We start from the raw sequence: 15,922 nt of genomic DNA, 5'->3' as shown, positions 1-15,922 counted from the left end.
GGGGCAAGGGTCAAAAGGGAGGATTGTGCCCCCCCGCCCCCACTGGGCTTTCATCTACCACTTCAGGGAATATTATGTAGTGCTCTCAACAATATGGCTGGAGACTCAACCCATAAGGAGGCGGCACCCCAAGGTGCAGTTGATGTAAATTCCTCACCTTTCGGGTTAAGGTCCCCTGGGCTTGAGGGTGCTGAACAATAGACAGTAACACCCCCCCCCCCCTCCCCCCCAAGACCCACCACACGTGGCCCCTCCTCCGGGCCACTTGCTGCTGCGGAATCCCAATTGGCCCTCATTTTCTCAGTATATGTACCATTTGATTACTATAAAAGATCTATTGTGTGTTAGTTGTGTGAATACATGTTTTGTGTTGTCTTAGAAATGTTAGCAACCGTTTTCAATATATCAAATGTATCTAAGTGCTCGTGAAATGTGTTGTTATCGTTCTACCTTTAATACAGTGCTTAGAGACAATACGTGTAAGGTATCGTCCATGTGCGAGAGATTAAGCAATTGGCGTTCTAAATGACAATGCCATTAATGTATCTGTTTTCAAAACCAACACATACATTAAAAAAATTGTCATTTACAATGCCAATAGCTCTAACTTTTACAAAGGCGAAACCATTGCATTGTAAATGATTGTTGTAATGGCTTTTAGTAGCTAAACAATAAAGAATTTACAGCTATCTGGGGTGACCTCAACTTCTGGCAGGAGCGGTCAGATGAGATAAATATAAGGGCTGCACACATGGGGTCTCCAGCCCGTTACGTACCAATTGTCCCATATGCAAGTATGATTGATTATTGGCCAGCTTGAACCGGGCATAGTCACCCATGTGACTTTACCGGGAGCGGGGTACAGAAGGGACTACGTGAGCAAAGTCTGTCTTGAGTCCAAAAACATAGCTCACCTTAAGCTAATGTTTTCGATTCTTTATACTGTTAAATGTGCCGCAGCTTCCCCAACAATAAACTTCTACAAAACGTTACAAAAACCACGTCCAGCACTGATTAAGCAAAACGTCATTACCAGACGTATTGGGTTTACCATGCTTGTTTGAGGCAGGAGGCGTCCGTCAATACTCATATTATCAATAATCGAAGCGTTTTGAACATCCCTTCCTATACATTCTAATTTAATTTTAACGAAAATTCGAGATTTTCTGTCTAATGTGCCTCCACCCGAGCATTAACGAATGCTTGTATACTGTTCTCTCGATTCTTGTTTCTGCTCCGTTTTCGCCTCACCGTGGGTTATCAAAAGTTGACATATAAACACTGGGTTAAGTAGCCAAACAGGACTCTTTTTCCTACTGCACAGAATTGAGCTGAAACCAAGGGGGCGCGCTGCACTTACTATTCCTATCTCTATCTCTATGGCGGAAGTTTGGCGACGCTCTAGCGGTATAGCTATCATTTAGACTTCCGGTTTGAGTTGACGCGCTGCGGCGCTCCTTCGGCTTCGGCCTCTATGATCCTTCTACTAACGAAGAGAGCAGCTTAGTTACAGGTACGCATGGTGTGGAGTAATGGGCTGCGAGAGTGAAAGGGCGAGGGTTAATGGAAGGTGCTGATTAACGTACGGGTAAGGACGATTTGTCGTGCAGAGGTTCATCTATATAAGTACCAAATAATTACCTCATACAGTGTATAACTGCCGGTGATGGCCTTTTTGTATCCAGCCACTGCTTTCTGGGAGTTGTAGTTGTACGGTCATCACTTCTCCTGGCAGTGGCCCCCCTCGAATTCTGACAGCTTAAGAGCTTTGCTGTCACGCCGCCTGCCCCCAGCACGCCCCCTGCCCCTCCAAGCCTTCTCACTAACAAGGAGAGCATTACCACAGCCCAAACCACGAAAATCAAAATGTTTAATGTGTTGTTACTGTTGCTGTTATACACGTGCTTTCCTTTAACATTTTCGAACAGACATTGGTCACAGTGCCAGGTTCCTTTAGGATTTAGTGTTCGCAGCACGCGCCTTCCCTCAGTATTGCATTCCACTCGCCTCACCTTTGTAGCACGAGTCGAGGACTCATTCCGTAGCACACCCTCCCCCGCCTCCTCCCGCCGCACCTAACGTCGTCCCAGCGGTGTCATTGGATCATTCCCTTGTTCTCATTTTTGCGGTCTTTTGGAACTTTACTTGTGTTATTTTAAATCCTTTTTTTCGTGCTTCGTGACCACTTTAGTTGGCCATTATTTACCGGGACCTTGTAATTCCTGCTTGGTTGCTGACTCCGTGAATAACAAGTCGCCGACTTTGATTCCCCTAACATTTTTTTGATGGCAGCTCCCCTAGTCTTTTACTATGTGTGTCTAGTGACCGTGCTTTATTTTATCTGTGGCTTAATATGCTTGTATCCCTTTAAGCCATCATCGTCCCTATTTTTAACATTTGAAATGTCCATAGGCATGCGTTAAAATTGTTTAGTTATTGGGGGCTTGTGGGCTCCTAAACTGTAATTCGTAAAGACTACATTTGCGAGCTGACCCTTGGAAAACAGCTCAAATAGGACAACCATTTGAGTAAATATATGTGCAATTACAGTGGCAATCTGCAGGGAACGTCTGAATCGGAGACAGGAGCATTTCCAGCCCCAGAGATGCATGTTTGAGGGCGGACAGCTGCTCTGATCCCCGGTCAAATGCTCGGCCTCTTTCTCTCCCATTAAGAGGTCTGCTACAAATCCTTCTCTGCCCTGCAAACATGTCTTTCTCCCCCTCCCTCTCACAACCCCACACCCTCCCCCCCTTCACCCTCCCCCCCTTCGCCCTCACCCCCCCTCGCCCTCACCCCCCCTCGCCCTCACCCCCCTTCACCCTCACACCCCTTCACCCTCACACCCCTTCACCCTCACACCCCTTCACCCTCACACCCCTTCACCCTCACTTCCCTTCACCCTCACTTCCCTTCACCCTCACTTCCCTTCACCCTCACTTCCCTTCACCCTCACTTCCCTTCACCCTCACTTCCCTTCACCCTCACTTCCCTTCACCCTCACAACCCCCTCACCCTCACAACCCCCTCACACCCCCTCACACCCCCTCACCCTCACACCCCCTCACCCCTCCTCACCCCCTCACCCCTCCTCACCCCCTCTCATCCTCACCCTCACACACCCTCACCCTCACACCCCCTCACCCTCATCCTCACACCCCCTCACCCTCACACCCCCTCACCCTCACACCCCCTCACCCTCACACACACCCTCACCCTCACACACACCCTCACCCTCACACACCCCCTCACTCACCATCACACCCCCTCACTCACCTTCACACCCCTCACTCACCTTCACACCCCCTCACAACCCTTTCACCCTCACACACCCTCACCAGCATAGCATAACAAAACAAAGCATAGATTAACAATACACAGCATAGCATAACAACAAACAAGCATTGGAAATGCAATAGGTCTCGCATTAGGAAAGTTTGATCGATTGGTATTGTAAATGTCACTTTTTTTATTTATGTGTTGGTTTTGAAAATAGCAAAATTAATAGCTTTGTCAGTTACAATGTCAATAGTTTTAACTTTCACAAATGTGACACCTATAGCATTTGTAATGCAATGTGTGTTGTATTTACGTGACTTAGATGTATTGATATTACAACTAACAATGGCTTTTAATTTTGTAAATAATGTGGTGGTGGATGCGGTGGTGGTGCATGTGGTGGATGTGGTGGATGTGATGGTGGATGTGATGGTGGATGTGGTGGTGGCGGATGTGGTGGTGGCGGATGTGGCGGTGGATGTGGTGGTGGATGCGGTGGTGGATGCATGTGGTGGTGGTGGTGGATGTGGTGGTGGTGGATGTGGTGGTGGTGGATGTGGTAGTGGTGGATGTGGTGGTGGTGGTGGATGTGGTGGGTGTGGTGGATGTGGTGGGTGTGGTGGTGGTGGTGGATGTGGTGGTGGATGCGGTGGTGGTGCATGTGGTGGTGGTGGATGTGGTGGTGGTGGATGTGGTGGTGTTGGATGTGGTGTTGGATGTGGTGGTGGTGGATGCGGTGGATGTGGTGGTGGTTATGGATGCAGTGGTGGTGGAAGTGTTGGATGTGGTGGTGGTGGATGCGGTGGATGTGGCGGTGGTGGTGGTGGATGTGGTGGTGGATGCGGTGGTGGTGCATGTGGTGGATGCGGTGGTGGTGGATGCGGTGGTGGTGCATGTGGTGGTGGAAGTAGTGGTGGTTGTGGATGTGGTGGTGGATGTGGTGGTCGTGGATGCGGTGGTGCAGGTGGTGGATGTGGTGGTGGGGAATGTGGTGGATGTGGTGGTGGATGCGGTGGTGGTGCATGTGGTGGATGTAGTGGGGGTGGATGTGGTGGTGGATGCGGTGGTGGTGCATGTGGTGGTGGAAGAAGTGGTGAATGTGGTGGTGGTGGTGAATGTGGTGGTGGTGGTGGATGTGGTGGTGGATGCGGTGGTGGTGGATGTGGTGGTGGATGTGGTGGTGGATGTGGTGGTGGATGTGGTGGTGGATGTGGTGGTGGATGTGGTGGTGGATGTGGTGGTGGATGTGGTGGTGGATGTGGTGGTGGATGTGGTGGTGGATGTGGTGGTGGATGCGGTGGTGGATGTGGTGGTGGTGGATGCGGTGGATGTGGTGCTGGATGCGGTGGATGTGGTGCTGGATGCGGTGGATGTGGTGCTGGATGCGGTGGTGGTGCATGTGGTGGATGTGGTGGTGGTGGAGGTGGAGGTGGAGGTGGAGGTGGAGGTGGAGGTGGATGTGGAGGTGGATGCAGTGGTGGTGGATGCAGTGGTGGTGGATGCAGTGGTGGTGGATGCAGTGGTGGTGGATGCAGTGGTGGTGGATGCGGTGGTGGTGGATGCGGTGGCGGTGGATGCGGTGGATGTGGTGGTGGTGGGTGTGGTGGATGTGGTGGTGGATGCAGCGGTGGATGCGGTGGTGGATGCAGTGGTGGTGGTTGTGGTGGTTGTGGTGGATGTGGCGTTGGATGTCATGGTGGATGTGGAGGTGATGGTGGATGTGGTGGTGGATGCGGTGGATGTGGTGGTGGTGGATGTGGTGGATGTGGTGGTGGATGTGGTGGTGGTGGGTGTGGTGGATGTGGTGGTTGTGGATGTGGAGGTGGTTGTGGATGTGGATGTGGATGTGGAGGTGGATGTGGTGGAGGTGGATGTGGATGTGGAGGTGGCGGTGGATGCAGTGGCGGTGGATGCAGTGGCGGTGGATGCAGTGGTGGTGGATGCAGTGGTGGTGGTGGATGTGGTGGTGGTGGATGTGGTGGCGGTGGATGCAGTGGATGTGGTGGTGGTGGATGTGGTGGTGGATGTGGTGGTGGATGCGGTGGTGGATGCGGTGGTGGTGGATGTGGCGTTGGATGTCATGGTGGATGTGGAGGTGATGGTGGATGTGGTGGTGGATGTGGTGGTGGTGGTGGATGTGGTGGTGGATGCGGTGGTGGTGGATGTGGTGGATGTGGTGGTGGTGGGTGTGGTGGATGTGGTGGTGGATGCGGTGGTGGATGCGGTGGTGGTGGTTGTGGTGGTGGATGTGGCGTTGGATGTCATGGTGGATGTGGAGGTGATGGTGGATGTGGTGGTGGATGCGGTGGATGTGGTGGTGGTGGTGGATGCGGTGGTGGTGGATGTGGTGGTGGATGTGGTGGTGGTGGGTGTGGTGGATGTGGTGGTTGTGGATGTGGAGGTGGTTATGGATGTGGAGGTGGATGTGGAGGTGGATGTGGAGGTGGATGTGGAGGTGGATGTGGAGGTGGATGTGGAGGTGGATGTGGTGGTGGATGTGGTGGTGGATGTGGATGTGGAGGTGGATGTGGCGGTGGATGCAGTGGTGGTGGATGCAGTGGCGGTGGATGCAGTGGCGGTGGATGCAGTGGTGGTGGATGCAGTGGCGGTGGATGCAGTGGCGGTGGATGCAGTGGCGGTGGATGCAGTGGCGGTGGATGCAGTGGTGGTGGTGGATGTGGTGGTGGTGGATGTGGTGGCGGTGGATGCAGTGGATGTGGTGGTAGATGTGGTGGCTTTTAATTTTGTAAATAATGTGGTGGTGGATGCGGTGGTGGTGCATGTGGTGGATGTGATGGTGGATGTGGTGGTGGCGGATGTGGTGGTGGCGGATGTGGCGGTGGATATGGTGGTGGATATGGTGGTGGATGCGGTGGTGGATGTGGTGGTGGTGGATGTGGTGGTGGATGTGGTGGTGGATGCGGTGGATGTGGTGGTGGATGTGGTGCTGGATGTGGTGCTGGATGCGGTGGATGTGGTGCTGGATGCGGTGGATGTGGTGCTGGATGCGGTGGTGGTGGATGTGGTGGTGGTGGTGGTGGATGTGGAGGTGGATGTGGAGGTGGATGTGGAGGTGGATGTGGATGTGGAGGTGGATGTGGAGGTGGATGCAGTGGTGGTGGATGCAGTGGTGGTGGATGCAGTGGTGGTGGATGCAGTGGTGGTGGATGCAGTGGTGGTGGATGCGGTGGTGGTGGATGCGGTGGTGGTGGATGCGGTGGTGGTGGATGCAGTGGCGGTGGATGCAGTGGATGTGGTGGTGGTGGGTGTGGTGGATGTGGTGGTGGATGCAGCGGTGGATGCGGTGGTGGATGCGGTGGTGGTGGTTGTGGTGGATGTGGCGTTGGATGTCATGGTGGATGTGGAGGTGATGGTGGATGTGGTGGTGGATGCGGTGGATGTGGATGTGGTGGTGGTGGATGTGGTGGTGGTGGGTGTGGTGGTTGTGGATGTGGAGGTGGTTGTGGATGTGGAGGTGGAGGTGGATGTGGAGGTGGAGGTGGATGTGGATGTGGAGGTGGATGTGGTGGAGGTGGATGTGGATGTGGAGGTGGAGGTGGCGGTGGATGCAGTGGTGGTGGATGCAGTGTGGTGGATGCGGTGGTGGTGGATGCAGTGGTGGTGGTGGATGTGGTGGTGGTGGATGTGGTGGTGGTGGATGTGGTGGCGGTGGATGCAGTGGATGTGGTGGTGGTGGATGTGGTGGTGGATGCGGTGGTGGATGCGGTGGTGGATGCGGTGGTGGTGGATGTGGCGTTGGATGTCATGGTGGATGTGGAGGTGATGGTGGATGTGGTGGTGGTGGTGGATGTGGTGGTGGATGCGGTGGTGGTGGATGTGGTGGTGGATGTGGTGGTGGTGGGTGTGGTGGATGTGGTGGTGGATGCGGTGGTGGTGGTTGTGGTGGTGGATGTGGCGTTGGATGTCATGGTGGATGTGGAGGTGATGGATGTGGTGGTGGATGCGGTGGATGTGGTGGTGGTGGTGGATGTGGTGGTGGTGGTGGATGTGGTGGTGGATGTGGTGGTGGTGGGTGTGGTGGATGTGGTGGTTGTGGAGGTGGATGTGGAGGTGGATGTGGAGGTGGATGTGGATGTGGAGGTGGATGTGGAGGTGGATGTGGAGGTGGATGTGGAGGTGGATGTGGATGTGGAGGTGGATGTGGTGGTGGATGTGGATGTGGAGGTGGCAGTGGATGCAGTGGCGGTGGATGCAGTGGCGGTGGATGCAGTGGCGGTGGTTGCAGTGGCGGTGGATGCAGTGGTGGTGGTGGATGTGGTGGTGGTGGATGTGGTGGCGGTGGATGCAGTGGATGTGGTGGTAGATGTGGTGGTGGATGCGGTGGTGGATGCGGTGGTGGATGCGGTGGTGGATGCGGTGGTGGTGGTTGTGGTGGTGGATGTGGCGTTGGATGTCATGGTGGATGTGGAGGTGATGGTGGATGTGGTGGTGGATGTGGTGGTGGATGTGGTGGTGGATGCGGTGGTGGTGGATGTGGTGGATGTGGTGGTGGATGTGGTGGTGGTGGGTGTGGTGGATGTGGTTGTGGATGTGGATGTGGATATAGCGCATACTTATGGCATGACTAAAAAAAAGCAAGCTGGTTCTGAGACGCTGTGGGCTCTTAACGACTGAGATGAAATCAGCAGCATTCCTGGATTTCTTAAAGTTTGTCGGGCTTTGCAGCACTCATGAGGCGGTTTTATACATTTTGGTTATCCATTCGTTGTGGGCAAGAGAAGGGGAGATTACCAGTGATGGAGGGCGCAGACCTTTGCAGCTGTGAGCGCATTCAATTAATGAATGAAAAAAGAAAAGAAGATATGGCCGGCCGGCCGTGAAACTGAAAGCATGGCCGGCCGGCTTGCAGCTGTGAGCGCATTCAATTAATGAAAAGAAAAGAAGACACCGCCGGCCGGCCGTGAAACTGAAAGCATGGCCGGCCGGCCGTGAAAAAGCCTTTGATGCAGCAGGGGGTAATTAGGGGAGGAGAATGGCTGGGCTGAGGCAGAGCGCAAAGCCTTTGATGCACCAGGGGGCGGAGCGGGAAGAGCTGCTGGCGGCACCAAGCTGATGATTTGATGCTGTGCACGCGCATTTTAACTAATTGCGCTTGCGCATTGAGTTAAAAGTACACATGCACTTCATCAAATCGCCAGTGTAGGTAAGCTCTGTTTAAGCCCCTATAGTCTCGCTCTGCTCAATGCGCATGCGCATTGACAGGCGAGACCTAAAAAGCATAGTATAGCAAAAAGTAGCATAATAAAACAAAGCATAGGATAACAAAGCATAGTATAGCAAAACAAAACAGAGCTTAACAAAACAAAACATAGCATAGCAAAACACAACAAAGCATAGCACGGCATAGCATAACAAAACACAACAAAACATAGCATAACAAACAAAACATAGCATAACAAAACATAGCATAACAAAACATAGCATAACAAAACATAGCATAACAAAACATAGCATAACAAAACATAACTTAGCATAACAAAACTTAGCATAACAAAACTTAGCATAACAAAACTTAGCATAACAAAACTTAGCATAACAAAACTTAGCATAACAAAGCATAGCATAACAAAACAAAACATAGCATAGCATACAGCATCACTCAGCACCACCACAGCATCACTCAGGGCCACCACAACATCACTATGCGCTACCACAGCATCACTGAACGCCACAGCATTACTCGTTCGCCATCACAACATCACTCAGTGCCACCACAGCATCAATCTGTGCAACCATTCAACAACAACTGGTTCAAATATGTTCTCTCAATGTTTCAAGCTTTATTTTATTACAAATGTAACAAAAAAAGTTAATATTTCACTTCTGTTATTGGATTTTCATCACAATAAAATACACTGAACATAATCTTCACAAAAGTTATTTACAAAAGTTTAAGCTATTGCCATTAGAAATTACAATAGCTTTTATTTAAGTATTAATTAGTTAGAAAAATTAAAAGCCATTGTTATTTGTAATATCAATACATGTAAGTCACGTAAATACAACACATATTGCATTACAAATGCTATCGGTGTCACATTTGCGAAAGTTATAACTATTGGCATTGTAAATGACAAAGCTATTAATTTCGCTATTTTCAAAAACAAAACATAAATAAAAAATGTAATTTACAATACCAATAGCTCAAACTTTCCTAATGCGAGACCTATTGCATTGCAAATGCTTGTTTTCTTTGCATTGTAAGCAATTTATAGGGCAAAAACGCAGTGGCAGAATGCAAGGTTAAAAACCTGGAATGAGTGAGCTTTTCACGCGAGTCATGGAAAAGCCTTAGAGATCTGTTCACTGTATTCCTTGTACACTTTACTTTTGGGCTTATATCCTTGCTGTCAGAACCCGTTTCAGAGAGACACTGGGCAAGCAGGAGCTACTGGCCCCTTGGGGATTGAGGCCTTTTACCTCCAATAGCCTCATTGCCTGACCTCCTGTGGGTCCCGGGCAACTGGGCAAAGTACCCCTTGAGCTTTTTTCTCAGTGGTAGTGTGGGTCGATCAGGCAAGGGCTTCTTGGTGGGGGATCACAACTCAAACTACAATCAGAAGCAATACATGATTGTCCAGTTAGATACTTTCTTTTATTAAATAATTAGTATTTATATATGAACTCAAAGTGAAATACAGCATGCACAACCAATACACACAGATCCCTAAGGTCAGGGCTCTGGTGTTCAATAGGAGAGTACTACTTCTCTCTTACTAGTGGTCATGTTTATTCCCCATCCACTACAGGCGACATTCAGGTTAGGCCCCACTGGCAGTCCCAGTCTCAGGAGTCCCACTCTGATAAAAGTCAAAAGTGTATTGGAGCACTAGGTGGCAGAACTAGTTCCTGTGGTGCCTTCTTTCTCTGCGATTAGGGTTATCCGCTCCTGCGACGATGGTTTGACCAAAGTTTCTGCGTGGAGCAGCAGAAGCTGCTGTTGGTGAGTAGCACCTAAAGCCCTGCTGGGACAGCCTATAGGCGTGCGCAAAGTTTCCTCTGGTGAGATGGTACGCTCCTCTTAAACTTCCCACAGGTGCAGGGGTCGGTCGCTCCGGTACCGATCCTCAGTCGGGCCGCAGGCCCACATCGGTCACCACAGCGGCCTCACCCCATTAGGAGGACTTCCACTCAGTTGTCCTTTCCGGTGTCTCCACCTGGCATACATGGTCGCCAACCTTACTCTGCATACAGGATACAGCCCGATCTGCACATTTGTAATCTTCACAGTGGCTCAACTCGGTAGTCAGGGTTTCTGACTTCCCACACGGACTGCAGCCCATTCGGCACAACGGTGATGCTGACCACTGCGCCTCTGAACCTGCACATGAGCAGCGACCCAATTGGTGCAGCAGACTTCTCCTCACACCTTGCTACAGGGATCAACTTGCCAGGCTCCCCCACTGGGCCTCACTCCCTTCAGCGCTCTCCTCTTCCTCACCGGAGAGCACACTGGTCTTGGCAGGCAGGCAGGCACTGGTGCTCCATGGGCTGATGGTCGTGGATGTCCCTGGGTGATATCCCCTCACCCAGCTGAGAGACTGGCAGGCCTTAACCTTCAGCCCTGTTCACAGACAGAAATCTTGCAGAGCTTCTCATCCTTGCGCATCCCAATTGACTGCTTGTCAGTTGACAATTTTGTGGGCCTTGACCACCCCTTCTAGTCCATCTCTGGACACCAAATGCAATTCAGGGTCTGCGTATTTGAAGTTTGTTTTGGGGTCTGCTCTTCTGCCTTGCCCTGGTTCCAGAAAGTAGTCTGTCACAGTAGGTGAAACTTCAAATCTAATAGTCCCACAGTACAGGCTTTGGGAGTGACCAGAGGCTCACAAGTGGATGTCCAGCCACAGGGATATTTTCATAAAAAGGTTACTCTGGGGCCCCTAACCCTGCTCATTACGATTATCTTATCAGCCCCATCTCCTTGCTGAGATGTGCCCTGGCCCCTTACCAATAACCGCTCTCTGAATTAAGAGAACCCTTTAAAGTGTATTAAAGATCATGGCTGTTGTTCTCCAAGTGTGTGTCTCACTCAGCTCAAAGGAATGCAGCAATCCACATATCTCTCGGGAGAGGGGGGAATTCCTCTGCTTCCTTATGGCTCCTCCAGTCTGCCCTGGGACTCCAAAATTAACAAAGAAACTTCCATGCATGGTATCATTCAGAGGTGCACAAACAAACGGCACATGCGCTAATTACTAACTTGGTGTAGGCCAACGTTGAGTGAAGCACACAGCAGCAGAAAGTTACGTTAGTGAGCCAGTAGGTCTCACTCCAGTGACAGATATAACAAACATCATCTGCGATGTTATGGTTAATGAACTGGTAGCGAATTACAGCACTTTACGGGAGCGCCTGAAGGGTTCTTACGGGAAGGGAGGGAGCGGGGAGATGACAGCAAGAGGGCACGAGGAGACGGGGGGGGGGGGGGCAGTCAGGTGATGGTGCGAGAGAGCATGTACATACTGAATATTAGTATTGGGAAGAGTATTTTTAATAATTTATGCTCCAATGCATTTATGAAAAATTTGAAATGCAGTGTGTAAAATCTATTTGTGTATCGCCACTTTAAGTGCACAATCTTTTAGCTTGTCTCCCGACACAACACGTATTGTACAGCACTCTCCTTTACTAAGTTCCTTCTCTATATCAATATATACGCATAGGCAAACATAATGAACTAAACTCGTTTCTACGTTATTTGGAGCCTTTCTTAATAAAGAGGTGACTATTATGCACAGTACACTAGTTGTTTGCTTGCTACACAAATGTACAGTTATAAAGTTACGGTCCTAAGGTTTTCTTATTGTATAATACATACAGCGTGCTGCACATTCAAAGATTATCAGTTAAAAACGTGTAAAACATTTTCGCCACAGCTTTTGGTTCCTGTTGCCGCTCATGATTGCACGCAGTATTTCTCTGGTGTGTTCACGTGCGTGCCACTGTCTCCCCTGCCATTTGTTCCTGATAAATGTGCCGCAGCTTCCCCAACAATAAACTTCTACAAAACGTTACAAAAAACACGTCCAGCACTGATTAAGCAAAACGTCATTACCAGACGTATTGGGTTTACCATGCTTGTTTAAGGCAGGAGGCGTCCGTCCATACTCATATTATCAATAATCGAAGCGTTTTAAACATCCCTTCCTATACATTCTAATTTAATTTTAACGAAAATTCGAGATTTTCTGTCTAATGTGCCTCCACCCGAGCATTAACGAATGCTTGTATACTGTTCTCTCGATTCTTGTTTCTGCTCCGTTTTCGCCTCACCGTGGGTTATCAAAAGTTGACATATAAACACTGGGTTAAGTAGCCAAACAGGACTCTTTTTCCTACTGCTCAGAATTGAGCTGAAACCAAGGGGGCGCGCTGCACTTACTATTCCTATCTCTATCTCTATGGCGGAAGTTTGGCGACGCTCTAGCGGTATAGCTATCCTTTAGACTTCCGGTTTGAGTTGACGCGCTGCGGCGCTCCTTCGGCCTCTATGATCCTTCTACTAACGAAGAGAGCAGCTTAGTTACAGGTACGCATGGTGTGAAGTAATGGGCTGCGAGAGTGAAAGGGCGAGGGTTAATGGAAGGTGCTGATTAACGTACGGGTAAGGCCGATTTGTCGTGCAGAGGTTCATCTATATAAGTACCAAATAATTACCTCATACAGTGTATAAATGCCGGTGATGGCCTTTTTGTATCCAGCCACTGCTTTCTGGGAGTTGTAGTTGTACGGTCATCACTTCTCCTGGCAGTGCCCCCCCTCGAATTCTGACAGCTTAAGAGCTTTGCTGTCACGCCGCCTGCCCCCAGCACGCCTCCTGCCCCTCCAAGCCTTCTAACTAACAAGGAGAGCATTACCACAGCCCAAACCACGAAAATCAAAATGTTTAATGTGTTGTTACTGTTGCTGTTATACACGTGCTTTCCTTTAACATTTTCGAACAGACATTGGTCACAGTGCCAGGTTCCTTTAGGATTTAGTGTTCGCAGCACGCGCCTTCCCTCAGTATTGCATTCCACTCACCTCACCTTTGTAGCACGAGTCGAGGACTCATTCCGTAGCACACCCTCCCCCGCCCCCTCCCGCCGCACCTAACGTCGTCCCAGCGGTGTCATTGGATCATTCCCTTGTTCTCATTTTTGCGGTCTTTTGGAACTTTACTTGTGTTATTTTAAATCCTTTTTTTCGTGCTTCGTGACCACTTTAGTTGGCCATTATTTACCGGGACCTTGTAATTCCTGCTTGGTTGCTGACTCCGTGAATAACAAGTCGCCGACTTTGATTCCCCTAACATTTTTTTTGATGGCAGCTCCCCTAGTCTTTTACTATGTGTGTCTAGTGACCGTGCTTTATTTTATCTGTGGCTTAATATGCTTGTATCCCTTTAAGCCATCATCGTCCCTATTTTTAACATTTGAAATGTCCATAGGCATGCGTTAAAATTGTTTAGTTATTGGGGGCTTGTGGGCTCCTAAACTGTAATTCATAAAGACTACATTTGCGAGCTGACCCTTGGAAAACAGCTCAAATAGGTCAACCATTTGAGTAAATATATGTGCAATTACAGTGGCAATCTGCAGGGAACGTCTGAATCGGAGACAGGAGCATTTCTAGCCCCAGAGATGCATGTTTGAGGGCGGACAGCTGCTCTGATCCCCGGTCAAATGCTCGGCCTCTTTCTCTCCCATTAAGAGGTCTGCTACAAATCCTTCTCTGCCCTGCAAACATGTCTTTCTCCCCCTCCCAACCCCACACCCTCCCCCCCCCCTTCGCCCTCACACCCCTTCACCCTCGCTTCCCTTCACCCTCGCTTCCCTTCACCCTCGCTTCCCTTCACCCTCGCTTCCCCTCACTTCCCCTCACCCTCGCTTCCCCTCACCCTCGCTTCCCCTCACCCTCGCTTCCCCTCACCCTCGCTTCCCCTCACCCTCGCTTCCCCTCACCCTCGCTTCCCCTCACCCTCGCTTCCCCTCACCCTCGCTTCCCCTCACCCTCGCTTCCCCTCACCCTCGCTTCCCCTCACCCTCGCTTCCCCTCACCCTCGCTTCCCCTCACCCTCGCTTCCCCCTCACCCTCGCTTCCCCCTCACCCTCGCTTCCCCCTCACCCTCGCTTCCCCCTCACACCCCCTCACCCTCACACCCCCTCACCCTCACACCCCCCTCACCCTCACACCCTCACACCTCCTCTCATCCTCACCCTCACCCTCAGACCCCCTCACCCTCATCCTCACACCCCCTCATCCTCACACCCCCTCATCCTCACACCCCCTCATCCTCACACCCCCTCACCCTCACACCCCCTCACCCTCACACCCCCTCACCCTCACACCCTCACACACCCCCTCACCCTCACACACCCCCTCACCCTCACACACCCCCTCACCCTCACACACCCCCCCACCCTCACACACCCCCTCACCCTCACACACCCCCTCACCCTCACACACCCCCTCACCCTCACACACCCCCTCACCCTCACACACCCCCTCACCCTCACACACCCCCTCACCCTCACACACCCCCTCACCCTCACACACCCCCTCACCCTCACACACCCCCTCACTCACCTTCACACCCCCTCACTCACCTTCACACCCCCTCACTCACCCTCACACACCCTCACCAGCATAGCATAACAAAGCATAGATTAACAATACACAGCATAGTATAACAAGACACAGCATAGTATAACAAGACACAGCATAGTATAACAAGACACAGCATAGTATAACAAGACACAGCATAGTATAACAAGACACAGCATAGTATAACAAGACACAGCATAGTATAACAATACACAGCATAGTATAACAATACACAGCATAGTATAACAATACACAGCATAGTATAACAATACACAGCATAGTATAACAACAAACAAGCATTGGAAATGCAATAGGTCTCGCATTAGGAAAGTTTGATCGATTGGTATTGTAAATGTCACTTTTTTTATTTATGTGTTGGTTTTGAAAATAGCAAAATTAATAGCTTTGTCAGTTACAATGTCAATAGTTTTAACTTTCACAAATGTGACACCTATAGCATTTGTAATGCAATGTGTGTTGTTTTTACGTGACTTAGTTGTATTGATATTACAAATAACAATGGCTTTTAATTTTGTAAATGCGGTGGTGGTGGATGTGGTGGTGGTGGATGTGGTGGTGGTGGATGTGGTGGTGGTGGATGTGGTGGTGGCGGATGTGGTGGTGGCGGATGTGGTGGTGGCGGATGTGGTGGTGGCGGATGTGGTGGTGGCGGATGTGGTGGTGGCGGATGTGGTGGTGGCGGATGTGGTGGTGGCGGATGTGGTGGTGGCGGATGTGGTGGCGGCGGATGTGGTGGCGGCAGATGTGGTGGCGGCAGATGTGGTGGCGGCGGATGTGGCGGCGGATGTGGCGGCGGATGTGGCGGCGGATGTGGCGGCGGATGTGGCGGCGGATGTGGCGGTGGATGCATGTGGTGGTGGTGGATGTGGTGGTGGATGCGGTGGTGGTGCATGTGGTGGATGTGGTGGTGGTGGATGTGGTGGTGGTGGATGCGGTGGATGTGGTGGTGGTTATGGATGCAGTGGTGGTGGAAGTGTTGGATGTGGTGGTGGATGCGGTGGTGGATGCGGTG

General features: G+C 50.8%; 1 protein-coding gene across 3 annotated transcripts in view; it reads left to right on the top strand.

Moving 5' to 3' along the window:
• The first annotated feature begins 1,470 nt into the window (after positions 1 to 1,470).
• Positions 1,471 to 15,922, top strand: part of ZNF593 (zinc finger protein 593) — a 67,754-nt gene continuing 53,302 nt past the window's right edge. Inside the window, exon 1 of one of the 3 annotated variants that reach the window (XM_078682678.1) lies at positions 1,471 to 1,588. The gene's annotated coding sequence lies outside the window, so the exon portion shown is untranslated. Of the gene's footprint in view, positions 1,589 to 12,678; positions 12,908 to 15,922 lie in introns of those variants that run through there. The other 2 variants (XM_078682676.1, XM_078682677.1) reach the window with 2 other exon arrangements.

Source organism: Lissotriton helveticus, chromosome 3_1 (genome assembly GCF_964261635.1).
Source record: "Lissotriton helveticus chromosome 3_1, aLisHel1.1, whole genome shotgun sequence".
Taxonomy (NCBI): domain Eukaryota; kingdom Metazoa; phylum Chordata; class Amphibia; order Caudata; family Salamandridae; genus Lissotriton; species Lissotriton helveticus.
This window is presented reverse-complemented; position numbering and strand designations above follow the sequence as displayed.